Below are 25,410 nucleotides of genomic sequence, written 5' to 3' on the forward strand. Positions count from 1 at the left end.
TGTCCCAAGTTTATGCGTTGACTGTAATGCGCCTTCCTTACAGCAGCGCAGAGCATTACTCACTTTTTCTTATGTACTGAAAATTCAGTCATCACCGCAGCACTTATGCTACAATATCGTCACACAACGCAACTCACGCTTACATTACACTAATAAGCCGAACATGATTCGGCCACTTCTTTTACGGCACGAGGAATACTGCAAGACTTATGATATTCCTCAAGATGTACTGCAAGCTGCTGAAAGGCCACAAAGATTGCCCCCGTGGTGCGATTTTACACAGTTATGTGATTGGACACTAACACATCTAAAGAAAAAAGACACCCAACAAGAACACATAATACAAGAGTTCCGAGCTATCCAAGAAAAATACAAAAATTACACGGAATTTTAAACTGATGGCTCTAAAACACAAAAACATGTGAGTGTGGGAATCGCAACGAAAAATTGGGAAACTGGTATTCGGATACATCATTCTGCTTTAATCTTTACCGCCGAAGTTTATGCAATATGGATGGCAGTAAAAAAAATTATCACCGAGAAGCTGAAAAATGCTATAATTTATACTGATTCATTAAGTGCACTGAGAGCTGTAAATTTAAACTCCACCTGCGAACCCCTACTTGGTGACATCTTAAACATGGTCTTTTGTAACAAATATGGAAGAACCATACGATTCAGCTGGGTCCCAAGCCATGTTGGGATACCAGGGAATGAAGCAGCAGATAGATGTGCATCCATGGCAGCGCACCAAAACATAACTCACACAACACTTCCATACAAAGACAGTATCCAAGCGATTCGCAAGGCCCTTGCATCAAAATGGCAACAGGAATGAAACTCGTGCATAAATAACAAGTTACATGTGACTAAACCCCTGCTTGGCGAGTGGAAATCATGCAGTCACCAAGAGCGGTTCTATGAGGTAATCTTGTGTCGACTTCAAATTGGGCACACACATCTAACGCACAATTTTCTACTTCGAAAAGAAAACCCACCAACTTGCGAGAAGTGCCATGAACCACTTACAGTAATGCACATTATTATGACATGTCCATATACAGAAACACAGAGACGGAAACTTATACGCAATCTAGATAACTTACACCCCACCTTACTATTAGGAGACGACCCGCTAGTGCCATTCACCGAGTTGTTCAACTCTTTAGATGAAACTGGTTATTTATATCAACTATAAAGTAACACCGCGTTTACTGCCCTAACATTGGTTTTTTATTGTCTTGTGACTGGCGCACCATGGCCTTTGTCGCTTTTGCGCCATTAAACCAGAATTAACTAACTATCCTGTCTCTTAACGTAAGGCCTAACATTTTCCGTTACATCGCTCTTTGGGCTGTCCTTAACTTGTTCTCGAGCTTCTTTGTTAACCTCCAAGTTTCTGCCCCATATGTTAGCACCGGTAGAATGCAATGATTGTACACTTTTCTTTCAATGACAGTGGTAAGCTCCCATTCATGATTTGGCCCTGCCTGCCGTACGCACTCCAACCCAATTTTATTCTCCTATAAATTTCTTTCTCATGATCAGGGTCCCCTGTGAGTAATTGACCTAGATAAACGTACTCCTTTACAGACTCGAGAGCCTGACTGGCAATCCTGAATTCTTGTTCCCTTGCGAGGATATTGAACATTATTTTTGTCTTCTGCATGTTAATCTTCAACCCCACTCTTACCCTTTCTCGGTTAAGGTCCTCAGTCATTTGCTGTAATCCGTCCCCATTATTGCTCAATAGGACAATGTCATCTGCAAATCGGAGGTTGCTGAGGTATTCGCCATTGATCCTCACTCCTAAGCCTTCCCAGTCTAAGAGCTTGAATACTTCTAAGCATGCAGTGAATAGCATTAGAGAAATTGTGTCTCATTGCCTGACCCCTTTCTTGATAGGTAACTTTCTACTTTTCCTTGTGAAGAACCAAGGTAGCTGCGCAATCCCTGTAGATATTTGCCAAGATATTCACGTATGCCTCCTGTACTCCTTGATTACGCAATGCCTCGATGACTGCTGGTATCTCTACTGAATCAAATGCTTTTTCATAATCTATGAAAGCCATATAGAGAGATTGATTGTACTCCGCAGCTTTCTCTATTACCTGATTTATGACATGGATATGATCCATCGTAGAATATCCATTCCTGAAGCCAGCCTGTTCTCTTGGTTGGCTGAAGTCAAGTGTTGCCCTGATTCTATTGGAAATTATCTTGGTGAATATTTTTATACAATACCGAAATCAAGCTGACGGGCCTATAATTCTTCAATTCTTTAACGTCTCCCTTATGAATGAGTATAATGTTGGCGTTCTTCCAGCTTTCTGGTACATTCGAAATCGTGAAGCATTGCGTATAAAGGGCCGCAAGCTTTTCAAGCATGATATCTCCTCCATCTTTTATTAATTCGACTGTTATTCCATCTTCTCCAGCAGCTTTTCCCCTGGTCATCTTTTGCAAGGCCCTTCTAACTTCATCTCTAGTTATAGAAGGAGCCTTTGTATCCTGTTCATCACTACTTCGAATGAAAGTAGCATGGCTGCTCTGGGTACTGTATAGGTCAGTATAGAATTCTTCCGCTGTTTTGCATACATTGCATACATGACTATATTGTGGCGTGGCGATTAGAATCGCTAAGCAGGTGTCGATGTGGCTCATATATACATGTATACGGACTGTGGTTTACCGGCCGAGAAATGATTCTTTTCCAGCTGTGTTGAGGGACGCGGTCTTGGTGGGGTAGCTCAGCGGGGGTGAAGTAGTATGCAAGAAACATCAAACAAGTATCATGACCTGTATTTACAGGCGAGAGAGAGAGAGAGAATAAACATCTTTAATGTCCAAATGCAGCTTTAAGAGGCGTCCTCATTCCAGAATGCCTTGAGCTCGGCCCGCGTCCTGGGCCCTCGCAATCAGTCGTTGCTGATCTTCGAGGTCGGAGCTGGCCAAGGCTCTCTCCCAAAGCTCGTTGGTGTGGTAAGGGTTCTAAGGATTGAGTGGTGCCTCTCTACAGGCGAACTTTGTGCGAATAGCTTCAGCAGGCCCTCGCTCTTCTACACTTTGCTGGGGATTAGAGCCCAAGAGGTTGCTAAGATGTACGTAACACGGAGCCTCTACCACTGCGTGGTTACAGTCCAGACTATACCCGTGAGTGCTCCGTCCTGCGGTTATAAAGCCAATGAGAGCAAAAAAAAAAAAAAAACAAGAAGAAAATACAGTACAGTAGGCGCGACCGAGCGCTAGCAGACGATAGTCGACGGTAGAAGGATAGTTGTCTGGAAGTACGTAATTCCCATCGAAATTGGAAACGCAGATTTTCACTTACTTCAGCTTGTTTATTACACTGCGTCAATAAATATACACAGTAACAGTAGGAAGATATGCACTGATCCAAAAACCCTTCCTGATTGATGTCAGCTTTTGGTGAATAGCAGTTGCGTATGGGAACCTGTTATATGACTAAATATAGCAGCCATAAAAAAAGTGAGGAGAAGGCTTTTGCTAAAAGGTAGTGTTTGAGAAACAGATGACTTCGCGCTCCGCTCGCGAGCTCCACGCGTCGCACATGGTTGCGAAATTTGGCTGAGATGTTCACAGCAGCGTACGCAGACTGTCTTTTTCACCGAGCCCTTCGGCTACGCCTTTAAGATCAAAACCCGTACCGAGTAATTAGAGGAAACATGAGCAATGCTCAAAGGCCATCGTAATTACCCGAAATAGGTTGGAAATAAGCGCAAGCAACTGAAAACAAAAAAGAGGGTGTGAGAGTGGGTACGTGCTGCAGGCATCTCTTATCAGTGCAAAGGTGACTGAGTGGCTGCATCAGTGCTGTGAAATGCTGGGGGGGTCTACGCAGTGCCGACAGGAGAGGGAGGAGAAGCCATAATTCTTCTCCTGGCATCGAGCGACCCGAGGTCTCCGAAGGCCACGCGCTCGACGGCTCTGATCGGTGGTCGGATGGCATCCCTGCTCACAGCGTCCGGTGAAAGACAAAGAGGGAGCGAAAACAGGAGGAAGCGACAAAAACAAGCCCACTGAGAGGAAAGGCGTCCATCAAATAGGGGACCGTCGACGCGCACCGATTGGGGCATCGATCAAACAGCCTTCGGCAGCCCACCCGGCTTACTCGCTTCATGTGACGGCATGCGCGAAAATGAGCGAGCACGTATTTCACCTCTTGATCGGCCCGCTCGTCCCGCTGACGCTTGCGGGAGGTCAGCTGAGGTCCGCGAGATGTGAGATAGCGCGTGGCTTTGAAGAAGGAGGGCGTCCGCAAGGTTGGTGGGATTTTTTTCCAGTGTTGTCCGAAGACTGCATAGTACTGCGGTCGCCTCACCTGCTAATGGGCGATGTCTGGAATTTGGGAACAGACCAGTAATCCTACCTGACCTTTCTGGCAGTTTCGCAGTGCAAATACTGGGAAGCTTACGCTAAGTGCCGGCTGAACCTCGTAGTATTCTGTTACGAAATAAAAAGTTTAAGTTTCACAGTCTCCCCAACTGTGACGAATAGCGGTCTTTAAAAAGAAAAAAAAAGAAAAAAACAACCTTTGACACGTCAGAAGTCAAATCTATCTAAGCACCTGTACTTCTCACGATCCTCTTAGTTGAACGTCGCTTATCTAACAGGAACGTAACGCACAACCAACAGATACGATTTGTAGTCATAGAGAGCGGTTAAGGCGGAAATGTGGACATGCTGGTCGGTACAGCGTGTATTCAAATCAAGAGCGCATAATTGAACAAAACGCGCACACTAAGGAAGAATCTAAATAGACGACGAACGCTCGTCCCATATGTTTAGCTTGTTCCTTGGTGCGCGCGTTTTCAATTTTGCGTTGTAGGTATTAATACAATACGAGAGAGCGTCGAGGCTAATGTCACGAAGACGAGCGTCGAGGCTAATGTCACGAAGACGCTGCAAATACAGTACAATGATCCAGAATTACTTTTGAACGTTTTCCTGTTCATCATTCATGTAACCTCACGTTCATATAGTCAATTTATTCAGCATGAATATGTTGACGAAATCACGTAAAAATTTTCTAACTGGGAACAATGTTAAGTTTGTATGAATTGTCAGTTTGTTTCTCTTCTTTCCTTTTTTTTTTTTTGTTCTAAGTTGCAGTTGTATGTTGCAACAAAGTGTACTACATGTGTCTGTGTTTTTGCATACATCTTGTTGTTTTTCATGAAAATGTTCTGCATCGCGACACTCGCCTTAATTTCGGCACATCTGCGTGGTTAGTGTGTTGCGTACGACCTGCGTGCCGAATTACTGTAGGAGCTGAAGTAGAGCACTGCACGGGCCGACTTTTACGGCCCAGGCCCGGCCCGGGCCCGTTTTTACATTGGGCGGCCCGCCCGAGCCTGATCAAAACTTTTATGGCAAGACCCGGGCCCGGCCCGGGCCCGGAAATAATCTACGGTACCCGCCCGGCCCGGCCCGCCACCCCTTTACCTTAAGCCCGAGCCCGGCCCGAGCCCGACTCGAAACCGGCCCGAACCCGGCCCGAGATCGAAAAATACATGTTTTTCAGAGTTGAGAAGCCCGAGAATAACTCGGAGAAAGCCCGAGCCCGGCCCGGGCCCGCGTCAAAAAAACCCGAGCCCGGCCCGGGCCCGGGTCAAAAAGCACACGCCGTGCCCGAGCCCGGCCCGAGCCCGTGAAAAAACTCTACCCAGCTTTCGGGTAAGCCCGAGCCCGTGCAGTGCTCTAAGCAAAAGCCTTCGTCAGAAGTCGTTAGCAATGTTACGTCAACGAACGGCGCAAAGCGAAATACTCTGCGAGTTTAATCATGAGAGCTGACACTAAGGTGAGTTGGTACATATTTATGGTGGAAGGACGGTGAAATTTTACGACGAAGAAAGAATAAAGAACAGAACATAAAAAAATGATGCAGTTTCGCCCGAAAGGCGAAGCATTGCTTGCGATAGCAAATTAGTGGACAGCTATACGAAGTAAAGATAGTAGTTTTATCGGCCATATAAACTTGTAAACATAGGCATACTAATTAAATTACCAAGCTTAGCGTCACGCGCGCACAAGCAAACATGCACGCATCTGACTCGATGACCGCGGAAACTCGCTGTCAAAACGCTGGAGTGAGTAAGCGTGGCTGCAGCCGCGAGCGAATAGACCTTCGGCTGCCACTCGCATCAACGCGAACTAAACCGCGAAAAGTGAGGAAGGTAGGGAGGAAGGACTCTGCCCCCGCCGCAAATGGCTTTCAAGATACAGCCGCCCGGGCGGGAGTGCGCGGCGTGAAACGCGACCCTGCCTCCCTCCCTACTTTCCCTGCGGAGCCTTGTGGAGCCTTAGCTGCCGGGATGGCGCACGCGGCCGCTCGGGGCGCCTGGGGCGCCCGGAATAGAGCGCTCCCTACCCTCCCTCCGAAGCGTTGCAAGCGACTGGAAGACGATGCGCTTCCTCACCGCTTCGCTCTCTTGCGTTACTTACGTTACTTGCGTATGCGAATTCACACCCGCACTCGCGCATACAGAATACGGCGCGCGGTGACGATTTTATCGCCCTTAGAGTTTAAGACTCAAGCGCGTGCACGCGATTTTTGAGCGACAGCGACAAGCGACGGCGACGAGCGGCAGGTTTTGCCGTCGTGGAAGGTGATCCGTCGCTGTCGCTGGTCACGTCGCCGGTTTCTGGCCAGCCAGAAAATATCGCTTGTCGCCCGGAAGTCAGCGCAACGACATCCGCTGCTGACAGCGATTGCGCAACAATATGGCGGCAATCAGTCAGCCCACTTCGATCGGAATTCGCTCTTGCAACTTGCTCTCTGCCGTGACAGCAAAAAATAAATAGTGCAATCAGTTGGGTTGAAGTATAATATTTATTTATTTATTTTTATTTATTTATTCAATACTGCAGGCCCAAATGGGGGCCCAAGCAGGAGGGGCAGAATACATAAATATTTACATATACACGTATATATATATATATATATATATATATATACACACACACACACACACATGAAAAAGAAATACAAAAGCAATGCAACAAATGCAATGATCAGAAAAAGAATTGAAATGAAAGCGATGACCAAATAAGATTAATGGAAGGTACACTAAAGGAATACAACTTAACAAACATTAGATTAGTATCACACTGAGTTTAAGGCATCAGGAACAAAAGAGAGAGAGAGAGAGAGAAAAACATTTATTTAGACCATTCAGATCGTTGATCTTGAGGACGAGTGGGTGGTGTCCTCATTCCAGGACTCCACTGGCCATGGCTGCTCGACGTACTTGCTGGACGAGAGCTTGTTGTCCCGCCAGGGTATCGCCGGTCAGCTGTACCTCCCACCGCTCAAATGACGTGTTAGGCGTCTTTAAATGTTGAGGTTTGCCCCCGCACCCCCACGAGATGTGAAAGAGTGTAGGGCGTGTGTCGCCGCACCAGGGGCAGATGCCGCGATATGTTTGTGGGTATATTTTGCTGTATCTGTGTAGGTTTGGGAATGTGTTTGTTTGGATAAGTCTGAGGGCTATTGCCTCTTCAGTGCTGAGATTTTTGTGAGGGGGAGGATAAATCCTGCGGTTGAGTCGCTGGATTTCGAGTCGGTCGCAGTAATTTGATGGCAGGGGCACAAAGGTAAAGGGAGGGGATTGATAAGACGATTGGTTTTGCCCCGCTCGGTTAATTAGCGTTCGAGCTAAGGCGTTCGCCCTTTCGTTCCCCTCCAGTCCCGCGTGACCCGGCGTCCAAGTGATTTGATGGGTTTCTTGTAGCCTCGGGCCTAGAATTTGAGCCGCCAGCACCGGTGTTCGTCCGTTGGTAAAGTTTCGGCAGGCCTGTTGCGAGTCGGTAACGACATGAACTTCCCTGCCCACCCTGTCATGTTGTTTTATTACTAGCGCTGCGGCTATGGTCTCAGCCGAAGCTGGGGTCTCTGCCCTGACGGAGGCCGCGAGGGTTAAGGAGTTGTCTCTCCCGTTCACGGCGGCTACCGCGAAGAGGCCCCCTGCGGGGTTCGCCGCCACGTCCACGTACTGTACGTACGGGTCACTCTTGAATTGTCGGCGCTGTTTGTTGACCCGCGCCTTGCGTCGTCCTTCGTGGAGTTCATGACTCATGTGCTTTGGTATGGGGTTCGCCGTGATCTTGCTTCTGACCTCGGGCGGGAGTGATCGTTGCCCATCGAGGGCACGAAGCTCCGTGGCCGTGCCGGTCCGGTGGAGGATGGCTCTGCCCGCCGCCGTGTTCTGTAGTCTGGCTTTTTGCGAAACCATAACCGCGTCCGACAGCTCAGCGAAGGTGTTGTGGATGCCGAGAGCCGCTAACCTCTCGTTTGAGGTGGTAACGGAGACCCAGGGCCGTTTTGTACGCGCCTCTGATGATGGCATCGACTTCTTCTTGGTCGCGTTTGTTTAGCGAGTCGTAGTGATACGGCATGCTAAACGTTACTCTGCTGATCACCAGAGCCTGGACGAGGCGGAGCGTGTCCTCTTCTCGCATGCCCTTGCGGCTTCTTGTTATTCGTTTGATAATCCGCGAGATCTGGTTGGTGGTGGACCTTAGGGTTTGGATGGTGTGGGATGCTTTCAAGTTGCTCTGGATCCAAAAACCCAGAATCCTAGTCTTTTTGCTTTCCGTGATCTTGTGGTCCTCTAGATAGAGTTCGATAGGGCCGGGTGACTTATAGATTCCTCCTCCGTGCACCCGTATCACCTCGGACTTCTCGGGCGCGCAACGCATCCCGCTCGCTGCCGCAAATCTCTCCACGGCCGTCGCGGCCTCCTGAAGGGTCGCCTCCTTTTGCGCGAGGGAGCCCTTGGTGGCCCAGAGCGTGATGTCGTCCGCGTATAGGGCGTAACCGAGGTCCGGGATCTTCCGCAGCTCTTTGGTCAGCGCTAGCATCGCGATGTTGAAGAGAATCGGGGAGACTATCGCCCCTTGCGGCGTTCCTTTGTTCGGAACGTCGATCGTATCCGATCGAGTCTGGCCTATTCCGATGGTTGCCGTCCGGCCCGTCAGGAACGATTTGACGTAATTAAAGATGCGCTCTCCGCAGCTGATGTCGTTCAGTCCCTTGAGAATGGCCTCGTGAGAGATGTTATCGAAGGCCCCTTTCAGGTCGAGTGCGAGCAGGAGGTGTTCTCCTCCCTTCGGGATGCCCTTGAGAACTTCTTCCTTCAGGATTAGGAAAGCATCTTGCGCAGAAAGTCCCGGCCTGAAGCCAAGCATGGTGTGCGGGAAGAGGTCACCGTCCTCTATGTAGTGTTGGAGGCGAGCTCCGATGACCCTCTCGTACAGCTTGCCGAGGCACGAAGTCAGCGAGATGGGACGTAGGGCGTCGATCGCGGGCTTCTTGCCTGGCTTGGGAATGGTCACGACTTCCGCGTGTTTCCACTCGTTCGGTACGTGGCCCTTGCTCCAGAGTTTCTCGTTTAGGTATTCGGTCAAGTCCAGGATGTGCTTCGGGCTCAGGTTTCTAATCATGGCATTGGTGATTTTGTCAGCCCCGGGAGCAGTGTTGCGCTGTGAGGCTCGTGCCGCGGCATACACCTCTTCCTCCGTGATCGGAGCGTCCAGTTCTGGTCTTGGTTCCCCTTCGTATTTTAGGAGGCAGGGTCGTATGGGGTCGCTACCCAGGTATCTGGTTTTTAGGGTGTCAATCAGATCCTGGTCATTCCCGGGGAATTTGTGAGCGATTTCTTGAAGTGTCCGACTGGTTGTCGATTTGGCCTTGTCGGGCTCGATCAGGCAACGCAGGATGGCCCACGTCTTCGCCGTACTCAGGGTACCTTTGAGCGAGGTGCAAAACTGGACCCAATTTTGCTGCGTCAGCTCGGTCGCGTAATCTCTGGCTTCTTCTGTTATTTGCGCGATTCGTAGACGGAGTTTCCGGTTTAACCGCTGTCGCTTCCACCGTTTGAGGAGGCCCTCACGGGCTTCCCACAGGTGTAAAAGCCGGCAGTCGACTTCGGGTGTCTCGACCGTGCGCTGGATAGTTTTGGTGGTTTGGATGTGGGCGTCTCGGAGGTGCTTCATCCATTCCGCTATGTCCGTTATACCGCTTTCGGGTGGGGGGTACTGCCTGTACGCCTCCCAGTCCGTGAGCCTAATTTCTCCAATTGTTCTCTTGAGTTTCGGGGTGGACACCGAGATGCTGAGGATGTAGTGATCGCTGCCCAGTGTTTCGCCCAGGTGCGTCCATGAGTATTCTCTTACGTTTTTGATAAATGACAGGTCCGGAAACGTGTCCCGACTAACACTGTTGCCTACACGGGTTGGTTGGAGGAGGTTGGTTATCAATTCGAGGCCCGTCTGGTCAACCGCATCGATGAGCGACCTCCCCTTCTGCGTGTCTTGTTGGTAGCCCCAAGCCGTGTGTCTAGCGTTCATATCGCCCACCACTACCAGCTGGTTGCAGCCAGCGGCTCTTGCGCTGTCGTAAATGATGTTGCGGAAGTCGTCCTTTTGAGCCCTCGGCGGACTGTACAAATTCAAGATGAAAGTGCTACGTCTACCCCTCTTTTGCGGGAGGACTTCCACTAGCACGTGGTTAATGTCATGATGTTGATAATGTTGTCCCACGGCCGTCACCGTTTTGTGAACTAAAACCGCAACCTTTGGTGATCCCACGTGTCTAATTACGTAGTAACCCCGTAGCTTGATGGGCTGGTTCCCGACCTCTTGAAGGCAGATGACGTCGGGGGGGTATGGGTGGTTTTGGATGAAGAGCTGGAGCGAACTTGCCTTCTTGTTGAAAGAGCGACAATTCCACTGCCAGATCTCGAGGTGTTCGTGGGCGCTGCGCGTGGTGTTAGCCATTGCTGACGTTCATGCCGCCGCCGTCGCAGTTGTCGGCGTCGCTGACGTCACCCGTATTGTTTATGCGCCTGTAAGCCTTGACGCGTGTGTTGTTGTTCTCGTCGTCAACCCGCTTGCGCGAGCCAAACTCAACCTTGCGTATTCTTCTTTCAAGGTCTTCACTGCTTAGTGTGTTCTCCTTGACTTTATTGTTCAATTCGCCCATCTGGTAAAGCATCTGCTGCATCGTAGCATAAATGCTTTCGAGGGTGACTACACTTGACAGGCCTGCTGCTGCCGAGACAGCACCAGGGAGCGAGGAGGGCGTGGTGGTTCTTGAGGGGGGAGGAATGGAAATGGTGGGCTGGTAGCCTTTCGTTCCGCTTTGCGGCCCTGCCTCTGTGTTGTTGTTTGTTTTGCTTAGCATCGCTTCTAAGCGTTGCATGCGTTGATTTAGGTCATTAACCTGAGCTTTGAGTTTTTTTATTTTCTTCCCTAATGCGCGTACATTCTGGGGAGCAGTTCAGGAACAAAAGTAATACGCATATATGAGCACTTGCAACCATTCTCGCGAGAGGGAAAAAAAAAACAAAATCGACAAATACCAAAAGTTGATGAACGAGCGACCACTGCAAAATGCGGAAAATAGAATAAGGAAGATGTGGAATATATCAAGCAAAATTCACGTGTAAAAGAAAAAGAAAACAGTAACAAGGCTTGCTAACATAGCAATATTGTTAACATTAAAGACGCATGCGTTCAATAGAATCGGTGCTTATCAATTGTGATAATGGTAGGCTGTTCCAATCTGTTATAGTGCGCGGGAAGAAGGAAAACTTAAAGAGGTTAGTTCGGGTGTTATAAGGTGTTAAAGAATCAACGTGACGATGCCGTGTTCGACGCGCTGTAAGTGGTTGAACATAAGCCTGTGGGTGGAGGGACAAACAGTTGTTTTTAAGCAAAAAAAGAAATTTCAGTCTTTGTATTTTCCTACGTAGCTGTAGCGTTTGGATATTATGTTGATTCATTAGGCTAGTAGGAGAGTCAGTTGGTCTATATTTAGAGAAAATAAACCTGACAGCTTTACGTTGGATCATCTCTAAAGCGTTAATGTTAATTTTCTTATAGGGATCCCACACAATGCATGCATATTCAAGTTTTGGTCGGATGAGTGAAGTGTAAGCCAGTAATCTAGTACCAGAGGGAGCGTGCTTTAGTTTGTGCCTGAGGAGACACAGTTTTCTGAAAGCCGAGTTACATACGTTAGAAATGTGGCTATTCCAGCTGAGGTCACTGGTTATTGTTATTCCAAGATACTTATATTGGCTGACTTTGGTCAGCGGTTCAGAGCCGAGATTATAGACAAACGACATTTTATTTTTTTTTTTTTATGGACATGTAAACAGTTTTTTCTCTGTTGAATTCCATGCCCCAACGACTGCACCAGGAAAGAATGTTTTGAAGGTCAGAGTTAAGCATTAATTGATCTTCGTGGCAAGTAACCTCGTTAAACAACACACAATCGTCAGCGAATAGCCTAACTTGAACAGGATGAGAAATTTCGTTAGTGATGTCGTTTATGTATATTAGAAATAGTAAAGGTCCTAGCACACTACCTTGAGGTACTCCAGAGGTTACTGAAAGTTCGTTAGAAGAGTGGTTATCAATTGAAACAAACTGCTTGCGATTAGACAAATGAGCCGCCACCCAGTTAATAATATAGGCTGGAAGCTCTATCGACTGTAGTTTTTCTATAAGTTTAATGTGAGGAACAAGGTCAAACGCTTTCTTAAAGTCTAAAAATATTACGTCAATTTGGCTCGACTTGTCAAGAGCACTTGCAAAGTAGTGAATAATTGTGGTTAATTGTGCAGACAATTATGCAGAAGACAATAATGTTCAATAGCCTGGCAAGCGAATAAGAATTCAGGATCGCCAGTCAACCGCTAGAGTCTGCAAAGGGGTACGTTTATCTAGGTCAATTACTCACAGGGTACCCTGATCATGGGAAATAAATTTACAGAAGAATAAAATTGGCTTGGAGTGCATACGGCAGGAAATACCAAATCCTGACTGGGAGCTTACCACTCTCGTTGAAAAGAAAAGTGTACAATCATTGCGTTCTACCAGTGCCAACATATGGGGCAGAAACTTGGAGGTTAACAAAGAAGCTCGAGAACAAGTTAAAGACCGCCCAAAGAGCGATGAAACATAAAATGTTGGGCTTAACGTTAATAGACAGGAAGAGAGCGGTGTGGATCAGAGAGCAAAGGGAGATAGCCGATATTCTAAGTGACATTAAGAGGAAAAAGAGCTGGGCAGGCCATGTTTGCGTAGGATGGATAACCGGTGGAGCATTAGAATTACAGAATGCATACCAAGAGAAGCGAAGCGCAGTCGATTACGGCAGAAAGCTAGGTGATGTGATAAAGTTAGGAAAATTGCAGGCGTAAGTTGTAATCAGTTAGCGCAAGACAAGGGTAATTAGAGATCGCAGGGAGCGTCATGCTGCAGTGGACTTAAATATAGACTGATGATGATGATGACAATCAGTCATCGCTTCGTCTCATCTCTAGCTGAGGAAAATGTATCGGCACTCGGTTGTCGTTATTATTGAGCTCGGTTGTTTGTTTTGACACTGTTAGGCCTGAGACGCCACCGAGAGCCGAGAAAGTGTTTTAAGTTTTCCTCACCAGATGGCGCCACGGCATTTTACGCTGGCGGCATGGGACGGATTTCCACTAGGGATAATAGCATATTTTAGCTAGATCTAGATAAAACGTTAGCCTATTGATACGTTTGAGATTTATTTACGCGAGCACGATAGCATTTATTCGCCAAACAATGTAAATCCGTCGCTACTCTTTTTCGCGATGTCGCGTTCATGTGATTGATCCACGCCGCGACACGACAGCGCGACAGGGTGTGCCTGTCGCTTCGCTTGTCGCTTGAATATCGTGTGCATGCTGTTTGGCTTTTATACGGAACCTCACGGTGATGACGACGGCGACGACAGAAATGCGCTTGGAGTGTCCATATAATTGCTATCGCAATAATGAAGACTGCGTCGGTGTTTCTGTTCTTTCTGCATCCTTGTAAGGTTGCGCTGTTTTTCCGCCATGCGAGCTTACTCAGCTTGGAGAAAGTTGGGATCAAGCGACTATTTTGAATGGGTGCAAAATTTACCCGTGCAGACCTGCTCTAAATGAGAGAAGTGGTTTAACGAAAGAGTGTACTCACGAGTATGAGTAGCAATAAGACACTGATCGATTGTTCTTGACCTCCTTTGTATATTTGCAACGCCCGATAAGTGAAACTTGAAATATATAAAAAAAGGGCATCTTGCCTACACAATTTTGTCGCCATAGTGATACGGACATATGGAAAATTTATTTGTTGAGCCCATAAAGTGAGGCTTTACATGAGGGTTGGGTAATACCAGGTCAAAGTAATGATTTAATGGAGTGCAGAACCACAGTAAAGGATGACATTCCCAGGAAGATCGTTCCAATATTTGGCTATTTATGTGGAAAAGGACGTCAGAAGCACCCGTTATGCCAGCATACGCTCAGTATACATCTTTCTGGTGAGGAATGCGGTGAGACGTCCGATGCGATGCTGACAGGGCTTCTAGGTGGCGGAGCATGACCAAATTTATCAATGGGCTCGCTCTAATATCGTACGAAATATTGTTTCAAGGCGAGGTGGATGATTTCTGGCTTTTACACTCGTGTCCCTTGTTAGGCGGGAGTATTGCGAGCACAAAAACTCGACGGCATGATTCTGCGCAGATCTGATAATGTTAATCAGGTTAGCCAGGTAGGAGGCCCATACTGCGCATGCTTATTCTAATTTCGAAATTAGAAAGGTGGAGTAGGCTAGTAGCCTGAACTAGCTAGTGCATGGGCCTATGTGACGTCTAAGCAAACCAAGCGTGCAGTTAGCATCAAAAGTGACGCCTATTACACGTGACGACAATTTAAGTCGTGACAAATAGTATACGGCCTTGACATTTTGCAGAATTATTAACAAAAAAAAAAGCAGTTTCATTAAGCGAGTATGTATAAGATTCGTATGTGTTTTCGTAAGCGAGTCGGTTTTTTGGTAATGTGCTGCAAAAATAGTGACGCCTAATGCAGGTGACGACCATTTAAGTCGTGACAAATAGTATACGGCTTTGACATTTTGTAGAATTATTAACAAAAAAAAAAGCGGTTTCATTAGGCGAGTATGTATAAGATTCGTATGTGTTTTCGTAAGCGCGTTGACTTTTTGGTAATGCAGTGCAAAGAAGCACTGAAAAGGCAAAAAAAGAAAAAAATCCCAGTGGCAGAGAGAACGCAACCTAGAAACACCTCATGTGCTGAGGCCGGACTCCTGCTTGAAGATCCACATCTGTTGGAAGGGGAAGAGAAGGCGAGGGTGGATCCCGACGGAGTACTTCCTCTCGGGTGGCGCCATGATCTTAATCTTTATGGTGGACGTCGCGAGGGCAGGAGAAGCATTTTGTGCCGTTGTCTTCTAAATAAAACGGCAGCTTCGCGCGAAAGGCGAAGCCTTGAAACTGATAGCAAGGTAGCAAGTTGAGCTGTTGCTCCTCAGACGGTGTTCTCTGCGGAGGCGACTTCTTGGCGCGACACGACACTCAAGGGCAGCACCAACAGCGCCCTGCACGGCTATTAGGCGTCTCACAACACTGGCGTTATGAGGAGCGACGGCACTGGCATTACAGGCGGCGCACTTCAATGGTGCACGACATTTTTGTTAAATCGTCTGAGACTAATAAATAGTAAAAGTGCATCACAATAACAGTGATCAAACGTGGAAACTGATGTAATTTTAGTGGCGTGGCCCTTTACGGGCAGCGTATACTGGCGCCTGTGCGATGCCATTATAGGACCCACACAGCGTGTTAAAGCTTTTAAGGGTGCCAGAATTTTTACTGCACCTGCAATTTTTCCGGACCTCACTAAATTTTACTACCTACCTGCGTATGTCACGTCCGCGTTAAGGCTGTTTCACATGGCGCGATTTTCACTCAGCGACACAGCGAATTTCGTCGCTCAGCGACATCCGCGACGTTGAAGGCTCTTCGCGACTCGATTCCAACATGTTGGTCGCGTCGTCGCAGCGATCGGGGCGATGTGGGCGTAGCAATGTGTGACATAACAGCAGGCACCGTCGAAACAGGCGCTTTCCTATTTTGCCGTGTGCTCAGCGGAGCAATGTCGCGCGCCAATTTCAATGATGTTTTAAAACAGGGCGTACCCACCAGCGCCTGTGGAGCTTCATGAAAGGACACGCTATCCAGGTCAGGAGCAGACGCCGCCTTCAACATACGGCACGTACCCACTCGATCGTCACCGTCGTGAACCTCTTCATCGCTACACATTGGGCCATATGCGCTTGCAGACTCAGCGGTAGCTTCTTCTGCCGAAGCAAATACTCCTCCAGGAAAAGATTTGCGGCTTCGACATATTACCGCAACAACAACAACAAAATAAAGAAAGAAACTAGAGTGTACTACATGAAACCACCCCACCGACGCCGCACTAGCCCCACGCTCATAATTGCGGTGTTTCACTCGCCGCGGCTGCAGACTAAGCGATCATAAAGTCTCAACGCTTTTAAACATTAAAACATGCTGTACTTATTCTATTTTCAATTAATAATCAGAAAATTGTATTATTTGACTAGTTTCAATGTTGTTTTTATTTAGCGATGCAGGGATTGATGCTTCGTGAGCAGGGGGCAACCGTCCGCGTCGCTGCACGGAAATCGCGCTGTCGCAGAGGCATGTGAAAGCTGTCCGCAAAAATCGCTCTGCGACGTGCTTGGCAGAACGATTTTTTTGGCGCCATGTGAAACAGCCTTTTAGTCGGACCCGCGTATAGTTAGAACACTTTCGAGAAGTTCCAGAATAATGCTAAACCTTGCTATTGCAGTCAGTGCTTCGCCTTTCGGTCGAAACTGTAAATTTTTTGCAACCAAACGCACTGCTTGTCTCTCGCGTCTAAGCTAGGACATTCGACACGCAATCCGCACATGCGAGGAATAAAAAAAATTAGGAGCAGCTTCACACTAGTAGTGCGAAGACTGGGCAAACAGCGAAGCTGGCAACCCCACCTAGCTTTATCTCGGCTCGGTTTTTGCGAGGTTATGCTTCGAGACTCGGCCACGTTTTGCGCAAGATCACCCCGGAATCATCGGCAGCCCAAGGAGCAACGAACACACGGTCATTAAAGTATCTGGACGCTCAAACGCTTTTATTTATTTATATGTTATTTGTTTATTTATTTATTATTTTATTTATTACTATTTTGCTCGGTTTCGCAGGCTTGTAATTCCGGATCTTCTGCGAATCGCAGAAGTTTCGCCGCCACTTCGGCGGCGCGATACTCGGGATCGGACCGAAGTCGTATTCTCGCTCTCGAGTAGTGGCGCGGCGGCTTTCGCACCGCGCTTCCTCTTCTTCGGAAGTGACGCTCTTCGGCCGCTCCATCTTCGCGGCGATGTGCTCGGCGCGGAGACGGCGGCGCTTTTGAGTCGCCGCGGCGGCGATGAGCAGTGGGTTGGCGCAGTGACGTCACGGCTTAGCTCCGCCTCTGCGCAGCCGCGGCAACCACTCCGCACGGCGCGGTGACGTCATGGCTCGGCAAAGCTAAGGCGAAGCGATGCGGCACGCGCGATGACGTCACGGCTCACGCAGCTGGGGCGAAGCGTTGCTAGGCGACGCATGGTGACGTCATCGCCCGGCGAAGGTTTAGCGGCGTACACTCGACGGACCATCCTCGAGCCTAAACAGCTTCGCTAGTGACAAAAGTGCCGTTGCACTTGGACCCTTTCTGCACTACCTCCAGGATCGGCCCACATTTCGGGCGTACACCACCGGACTAGAGATGGGCAAAACAGCTCACTTCAGTGAGCGGCTCGGAACGGCTCAGCTCACTGAAATGAACCGGGTCATTTGAACGGCTCACCGGTTCACTTAAATGTGTAACCTGTGTTATGTATATTCTATAGTTATTTGGCTTTGAAAAAAACAACATATGCATAATTTAATAACCATGTTATTGGTATTTTCGCTATGTTCAGAGAATAGCTTTACATATGTTAAAACCGTGAATTTTTAGTTGCAATGAAACTTTCTTTTCTGATATTGGGGATAAAATGGTTATGATACTGTAGCAGGCAGAATGCGACGTACGTTTTTCAGAAAAAAAAACCGCAACTTAATCGTCATTACAGAAGCTTGTCTGTTTTTGTGGTACATTAAAATCAACTTTCGTCAAAATAAGAACACAAAATGACTGTACATTATCTTTCAACTTTACTCATTTATTCCCATACGAACGCTCACTATAATATGAGTGAGCTGTAACGCCATGCAAATTGAATGTAGAAATTATTTCTTGAAGTACAATACAAAAATCATACGAAAGATACACAAAAATGCCACACGTACCTTTCGTTTTTTTTTTTTTTCGCTTGAGCGCACGCGCGATACTGGCGATCATGCCGTCATGCGCCAGGACAAAAAAGAAAGAAACAAAATGAAGTTCTATTACAACACAACAGATCATTGGATTCGTTGTAATGACGTGCTAATGATACACGCTCAGAAAAAGCGCAGAGTGGATGCCATGGGCGACATTTTATTGATTGCACTAATTAGCACAAATGAAGATCAGAACCTAAACTGTACGTTCACCTGCTGTTTTTACAGACACGGAAGACCATCTTCGAAGTGTACTTGCACCAGCGCACGATGTGCGATCGGTGAGAGTCGTGAGACATCGTTCGAACAGCAGTAGGCAACGAACGGTACCATCCTTTGAAAATTAAGGCTTCTTTACTTCTACCTTCGGTGGCATCGGGTGCCACACCATAGGACGCACAAAAACCAAAGGGACTGCTGCGCACACCACACATTGCGAGCGAGTAGGAGTAGTGCGAGTCTGCCCAAGCCGGCCAACACTCGTCGGTCAGAAAACGAAACCTCGAAACCCAGCAGAAGACCCGGCTCTGACGGAATGGTTCGGCACGGCTCACTGAACGAGAGAGAGCCGGCTTCCTCTTTCCGAAAGAACCGACGCTTACGTGAACCACGACTCATTCGTTCTTCAGAAAGAGCGGCTCAAAAGACAGCGGAAGGCGAGGGGGTGAAGGCGACTCTTGCGAGAAAGGGCGGGAGGGCAGTTGCTTTCTCGTACCGCTAATAGATGGCGTGGAAGTCGCACCCAGCAGAAGACCCGGCTGGGACGGAACGCATCGGCATGGCTCACTGAACGAGAGAGAACCGGCTCCCTTTCTCCAAAAGAACTGCCGCTCACTTTTATTGAACCACGGCTCACTCGCTCTATTAAAAAATGTCACAGTTTCGCCCTAAGGGCGAAGCAATGAATGCGATAGCAACACAGCAATGTCATACGAAGTAAGGTGAGCGGCTTTGGTAGCAATATGAATTGTAGTAAACATGAGCTGATTAAGTAAGCAGGTGTGCTGCGGCGTAAGTAGACCGACATGAAGAGAGACTCGATAACCACGAGAAGGCGCGTGTGTAACGGTGGTGTTGATGAGAAGCGCTTCCTGTGGGCAGCGCGTGCGAAGGGACACACCGTAGCGCTGCACGGCCGATCCGGGCAGCATTGCATGTATAGCGTGCGTGGGAAAATGTGGCCCGACTTTTACTAACTGTGGTGTGAGCGCGCACAAACAAACATGAATAGATCACACTGAATGACTGCAGACAACGACTGTCAAAACGCTGGAAGCAAGCATACGCCGCAGCGGGCGAAGGTACGTGCGGTCTATCGCTTCAACGGAAACTGAGCGGCGAATGCACGGCGCATAAAGGTCAGAGCCGTGTGGAGATAAGAGACTGGGCGGGCGAGCGACGAGCGCAGTTGTTGGCAGAGTAGAATTGCGCCCCCCCCCCCCCTCCCCGCTCCCTCCGGCGCTGGCTTCCCGCTTCCTTGCTTGCGCGTGGGAGATTGAGTGCGTTCGCTTTCCGTGATAGCGCGCGTCCCCGCACGCTTCCGCTCGGGCATACGGCGCGCGGCGGAGATTTTATCTATACGGAACCTCACGGCGACGCCGACGGCAGAAATCCGGTTAAAGTGTCCATATAATTGCTATCGCAATAAAACTTGCCGAAGCTGCTGCTTGAAGTTCGTCCAATCGGTGAAATCAATCTCATGGTTGAAAAACCAGGTCTTCGCCACACCGGTCAGGTAGAACGAGACATGGCGGAGCTTGTGGGGATCTTCCCAACGATTAGCAGCGCTTACGCGCTCGTAATCATCCAGCCAGTCCTCAGCATCTTCCCCGCGAAGACCAGCGAACAGATGGGGATCACGCTGGTGGCCGCTGATGATCACAGAAGGTGCGGCTTGTGAAGGTGTGATGGTTAAGGTAGAAGCACGAGGCTGCTCATCCTGCGACATGCTGACGGACAGTGGGCACAAGCGGCGACCCGAACGAAGCTCCAGGGAGTAGGCCAGGGGCGTAGAGGACGGGGAACCAAGAAGCACCTCCACCACTTGTGACGTCACAGTAAGGGCGGACCTTTATTGAGCCCGAGAGACGACACGGCGAAGAAGGGCGGCGTCCACAACCAGCCTGAACAGCCTTCGAGACAGTCCACGCTGATGATGATGCGCCCGCACGCGCGATGAAGATGAGGCGCACACGCATGATGATGATACTGTACAGATGATGAAGTGCACAATAAATGCCCACAATATATATATATATATATATATATATATATATATATATATATATATATACACCGTGTGCACGGAAGGCGGGCTCGGCTGTACACGCCTTGGATTACTACTATTCTGAGCGATCCAAGCGTAACTCTTGTGTGTGCCTGAAGCTCCAAGTTCGGCTACTAAACTCGGCATCCGATAGTGGAGCTTGAAGCTTCGAACACACACAACGTATACGCGTGGATCGCATTAAATATTGGTAACTTAGGCCGTACACCACCACCTTGCTTCGCTGCACAAAGACAACCTCGCAAAATAAATACTTATGAGCATGTATATCTACAGCATTGTTTATCACGATTTCCAGATCCGTGTAACATGCAGCGCAGACCAGCAAGACATATCATGCTGCATTTTCAAGGAAAAGTCAGCATATTTATTGCATGCGACCATACAGAGTACAAGACATACATAAATCACGAAAAATTAGACATGTGCAATCACCAAACACATTTGTAAATACAAGAAAACTTTCTTAAAATAAGAAAAGTATCGTGAGAGTTCACCTAGTGCGATTCATTACGAACCTGTACACTGCAGTAAATTTCATATGGCAGCAACCTCTTGAAAGCTAATGTCTTAATTTATGCGATCAAACGCAAAGCAAGCTTAGGTAACTGGGCAAGAAGAAAAATGTAGGGGAAAATGTCTATTTTGCCAATTTAGAGATTGTAATTTACCGTGAACACTAAACCACTAAGTCATTGTGAATACAAAATGGCATTCATAGCAGCAAAAATAAATGAATTTACAGTAGATTTTCATCATGGAAAAATAAGAGTGCATAAAATTTAAAGATACACTTCTAATGACATCTTTCAACAGCAGGTACTTGTCCAGGAGCATGAATGTTACCTTACTGTAAAACTGACATGTATAAAATTTGCAATATAGCTGTGTATTACACTTCAGAAGCACTGCAGCTGAAGACTTTATGGGACAAGACAAATAAGACTGAGATTCACAAGACGTGAGACAATAGTTGTTTTTAACGTGTTTATACCTAGGAGGCAAATAAAACTTCTGTGCAGTGAGAGTGCACAGAAAATGAAGAAACCCCCGCACGCACTCACACTGTAATGCATGCATTCATCTTAACAACTCTCCTGCGCAGTTTATCCGGCCCTTTTTGTATCCTTCACATTTTTAGTTTATATTTGGTATTTATTTCTTAATTACTGATATTACTAAGACAACGTTTCGGCACATTTCCCTGAAAAACTTAGTATGTGTCAGCAACTGTTTTTCTCAGAGCACACCTTTTTTTTCTATTGTGTTAGCTTGGCAATATCCTGACCAGTAGCACCCCCATACTTAAACCTACAATTCTTCACTCATACTGCCAATTTCTAGTTCGTGCTCTAAATGATGAAGTCCGTCCTACCCAGCTTATATTGGTCTCCCGCTATTTACATGGTCCTTCATGCCACAGCTTTCCAATAGAGCCTCAAATTTATTCCTGTCTCCTAGAGCCACCATTTTACCCCACAGCATATCTTTTTTGTTGCCATTCACTGGGGGATTGTATATAAGTGTTGACCCACTGGACTGCAGTGCCACAGTCATTTCGCATCTTGTGCAGCCACTACATGCATGAGTCGCAATTGTTGTTAATCTACTCCCCACCCCAATCTGATTCAAGGTCACTCTCGCTTAAAAATACCTTTTGCCCCCTGGAGAATGACCACAAGCAATGCATCTAGGTGAATGTCCCAAGTGCTCCTGTTTTGTTTTGTTTTTTTCTTGTCCTTTAGTGCCCAAGTTCATGTTCAAGTTGTCAGAAAACTGTCTAGCTCCAACAAATACATGGTGTAGTTTCAAAATAATGAGAGAATCATTTAACAAAACTTGTCTCTGAACAAGCACGAGCCAGATTTTCACGATGCAAAAGAGGAAAGGTTGTGCTTAGAGACAATGGTATGGCTGCTATTTGCTGCAAAACAGTGTGCAACAGCAATTTTTCTGAAAAGCCTAGTTAAAGAAATAAGCACAGTCTGCTGAATAGTTATTTTAACGCCCAAAAGCAGTCGCCGTTTATTGTAATCTCTTGAGTTACCTTGGGGACTAGATTGGAACCAGGTGCATTGTGATTTTTATAGCGATTCAGAAAATAAAAATAGGTCAGAGTTTAAGATTGTGGGAATTAAATGATAATAAATTAAAGATAGAAGACTTAGATGGAGTAAACAAATATTCATACCCCGCGAATAAGTGAAGGGGAGGGAGGTCATATGAAATTATCACTGAATGCGCAATACAGAATATGATGCTGCAATGCCCCAATTTGCGAATATATCTCCACAAAAGAAATTTCTCATTAAGACAGGTCATCACGAAATTTCAAACGTATACTTTGAATCAACAGTCATCCAGCAATGTTCACCGTACCATCGGCAATGTATAAAAACTGCACGCAACTCCACGATTTCAACCTTATAAACCGCCACAGGAGCCTCATAGAACTTGATTCGTTATACGAGACTACACGCCTATATATACTTACAATGTTGTCTTCATAGCTGCGTTGTATAAGCCATCAACCACCTGTCTGAACGTAAGTGGCTTGCCCCTGATGGTGTTCTGATGGAGGGTACCTAGTTTCGCGCTACCATTGTGAAACTGCTGCTGTCATCAGGATGACCTGCATGAAAAGACACTTTAAGCTCAAGATAAGGGAAAGCTTTTAGAACAAGAGAAACAATATCACTGGCAATCAGCCCCATTTCGGTTTGCAAGAGAAAAACCAAAATATTGTTATGAGCCAGTTGAACGGCGGACAGAGAAGATGCTGAAGCATAGAGCCGACGAGACGAGGAAGAAGTGACAACTGTGGTTCGCCATCTTTGTTGTTGCTGTCCAACTTTTAGTTTCCTTGTACACAGTGTAAATAAAGTATAAACCGCATTCACGCAATCTTGCGCGCGACAGCGACAAGCGACGCGATGGAGACGGCTGTCGCGGTCGCTCGTCGCCTACAAGTCGTACCGCATGCGAGCGACGAGACGAGCGACGACTTTGAGCGACGTCTCCCCGGCGTTGCCGGTATGAGGGCAGTGAATACTCGCCGAAACTGGCCTGACGCTTGCTTTATTAATTTAAGTTGATGTGTTTTAGTGTAAAGAGCAACTGAGGTATATCAAGTTCCGGCTTCGCGCTATTGGCTAGTCGCTCATAGCACTTCCGGGCGACGAGCGACGAATTATAGATTTCTAGAACCGAGCGATTGAGCGAAAATACCGAGCGATCTGTTCGCGCGACGGCCCGTTTCGTCGCTCGAAGCCATCGCTCGTCGCCGCCGCGCACGAAATCGCGTGAATGCGGTTTGGGCTTAAACCCCCTTTTCCGTAAATATCCCCGTAACATCTTGGTGGAGGTGCGGGGTAAATCACGAGCACATCACGGAACTTCGCAGCGGAAATCTCGTGGGCCCTTCGACCATGTCGACTGAGGGGCCCGCTGCTTCGGCTCCGGCTACCGCAGCACCGATTGTCTTGACTCAACTCCGGGACCTCGGCACCTTCTCGGGCACTGACAACATGGACGTCGAAGACTGGCTAATCGAATACGAACGCGCCAGCAAGAGCAACCAGTGGGATCCGATTATAATGCTAACTAACACAATTTATTACCTCAAGAGAACGGCCCGTGTTTGGTTCCGAACACACGAGGAGGAATTGACGAGTTGGGACACTTGCAAGTAAAAACTGCAGGAACTCTTTGGGAAGCCAGTTGGCCGCCAGCGAGCCGCCAAGATGGAACTTTCGTGCCGGGCCCAAACATCTACTGAACCGTACGTTGTGTACATTCCAGACGTATTAGTACTCTGTCGGTGGGTCGATGACAAGATGCTCGAAGCTGACAAAGTCAGCCACATTCTTAAAGGCATCGCAGACGACGCCTTTAATTTACTCGTATACAAGGACTGCGCGACGGTCGACGACATTATAAGAGTGCCGACGCTTTGAAGAAGCAAAGAACCGTCGTGCCTCAGAATTCGTTCGGCTCCCTAATACCGCCACTAGCTCATCGTGTGAAGACGTCTAACCACCTAGTGCCGAAAACTTGCTGCGTCTTGTCCGGCGGGTGATTGAGGCGGCGTCTCCGTCGGTTCCCCCGACACGTTCTTACGACGAGTCCCGCCCGGCAGTATCTCTGATTCAAGCTGTCGTACACGAAGAGCTGGCGAACGCAGGCATCCGTCCGATATGTTCTGTAAGTAGCCCTACAGTCGGCAATTTCTTTCAACCTTCACGCCCACAATCGACCTACCTCGGATACCGCGACCCAAACCAGTGGCGCACACATGACGACAAGCCAATATGCTTTAATTGCAATGGAGGAGGTCATATTTCCCGCCATTGTCGCTATCGTCGGATTTCGTCTCCTCGTCCCGCATACGCTTACCGCCCGGAAGACAGCTGGTCCTCGCCTTTTCATACCCGCAATGACCTGCCGCACTGTGATGTTGCTGCTCCTACTCCACGCTACGACCGCCGCTCGCCGTCCCCACAGAACCGGCGTTCTCGCTCACCGATCGCCCGTCGCTCACTTTCGCCATACCCTCGCCGTCCCTCTTCGGAAGACTGACCGGTGCAGCTCCCAGAGGTGATGCTGCATTGAACAACCGACCCGGAAATTCTCTGTTGACCCTGACCACCCGACAAAACCTTTTGCACATATAAGTGGACGGCGTGCCTGTTTCGGCGCTCATAGACACGGGTGCGCAATTATCGGTTATGAGCGCTCGCCTTTCTCGTCGTCTCCGCAAGGTTCTGACGCCCGCAACGTCGCCTGTCGTTCGTGCAGCCGCGGCGGTACATCTTGCGTCGTTGGGATGTGCACTGCGTGTGTGAGC

The sequence above is a fragment of the Dermacentor silvarum genome, chromosome 6 (genome assembly GCF_013339745.2).
Source record: "Dermacentor silvarum isolate Dsil-2018 chromosome 6, BIME_Dsil_1.4, whole genome shotgun sequence".
NCBI classification, from domain to species: Eukaryota; Metazoa; Arthropoda; class Arachnida; order Ixodida; family Ixodidae; genus Dermacentor; species Dermacentor silvarum.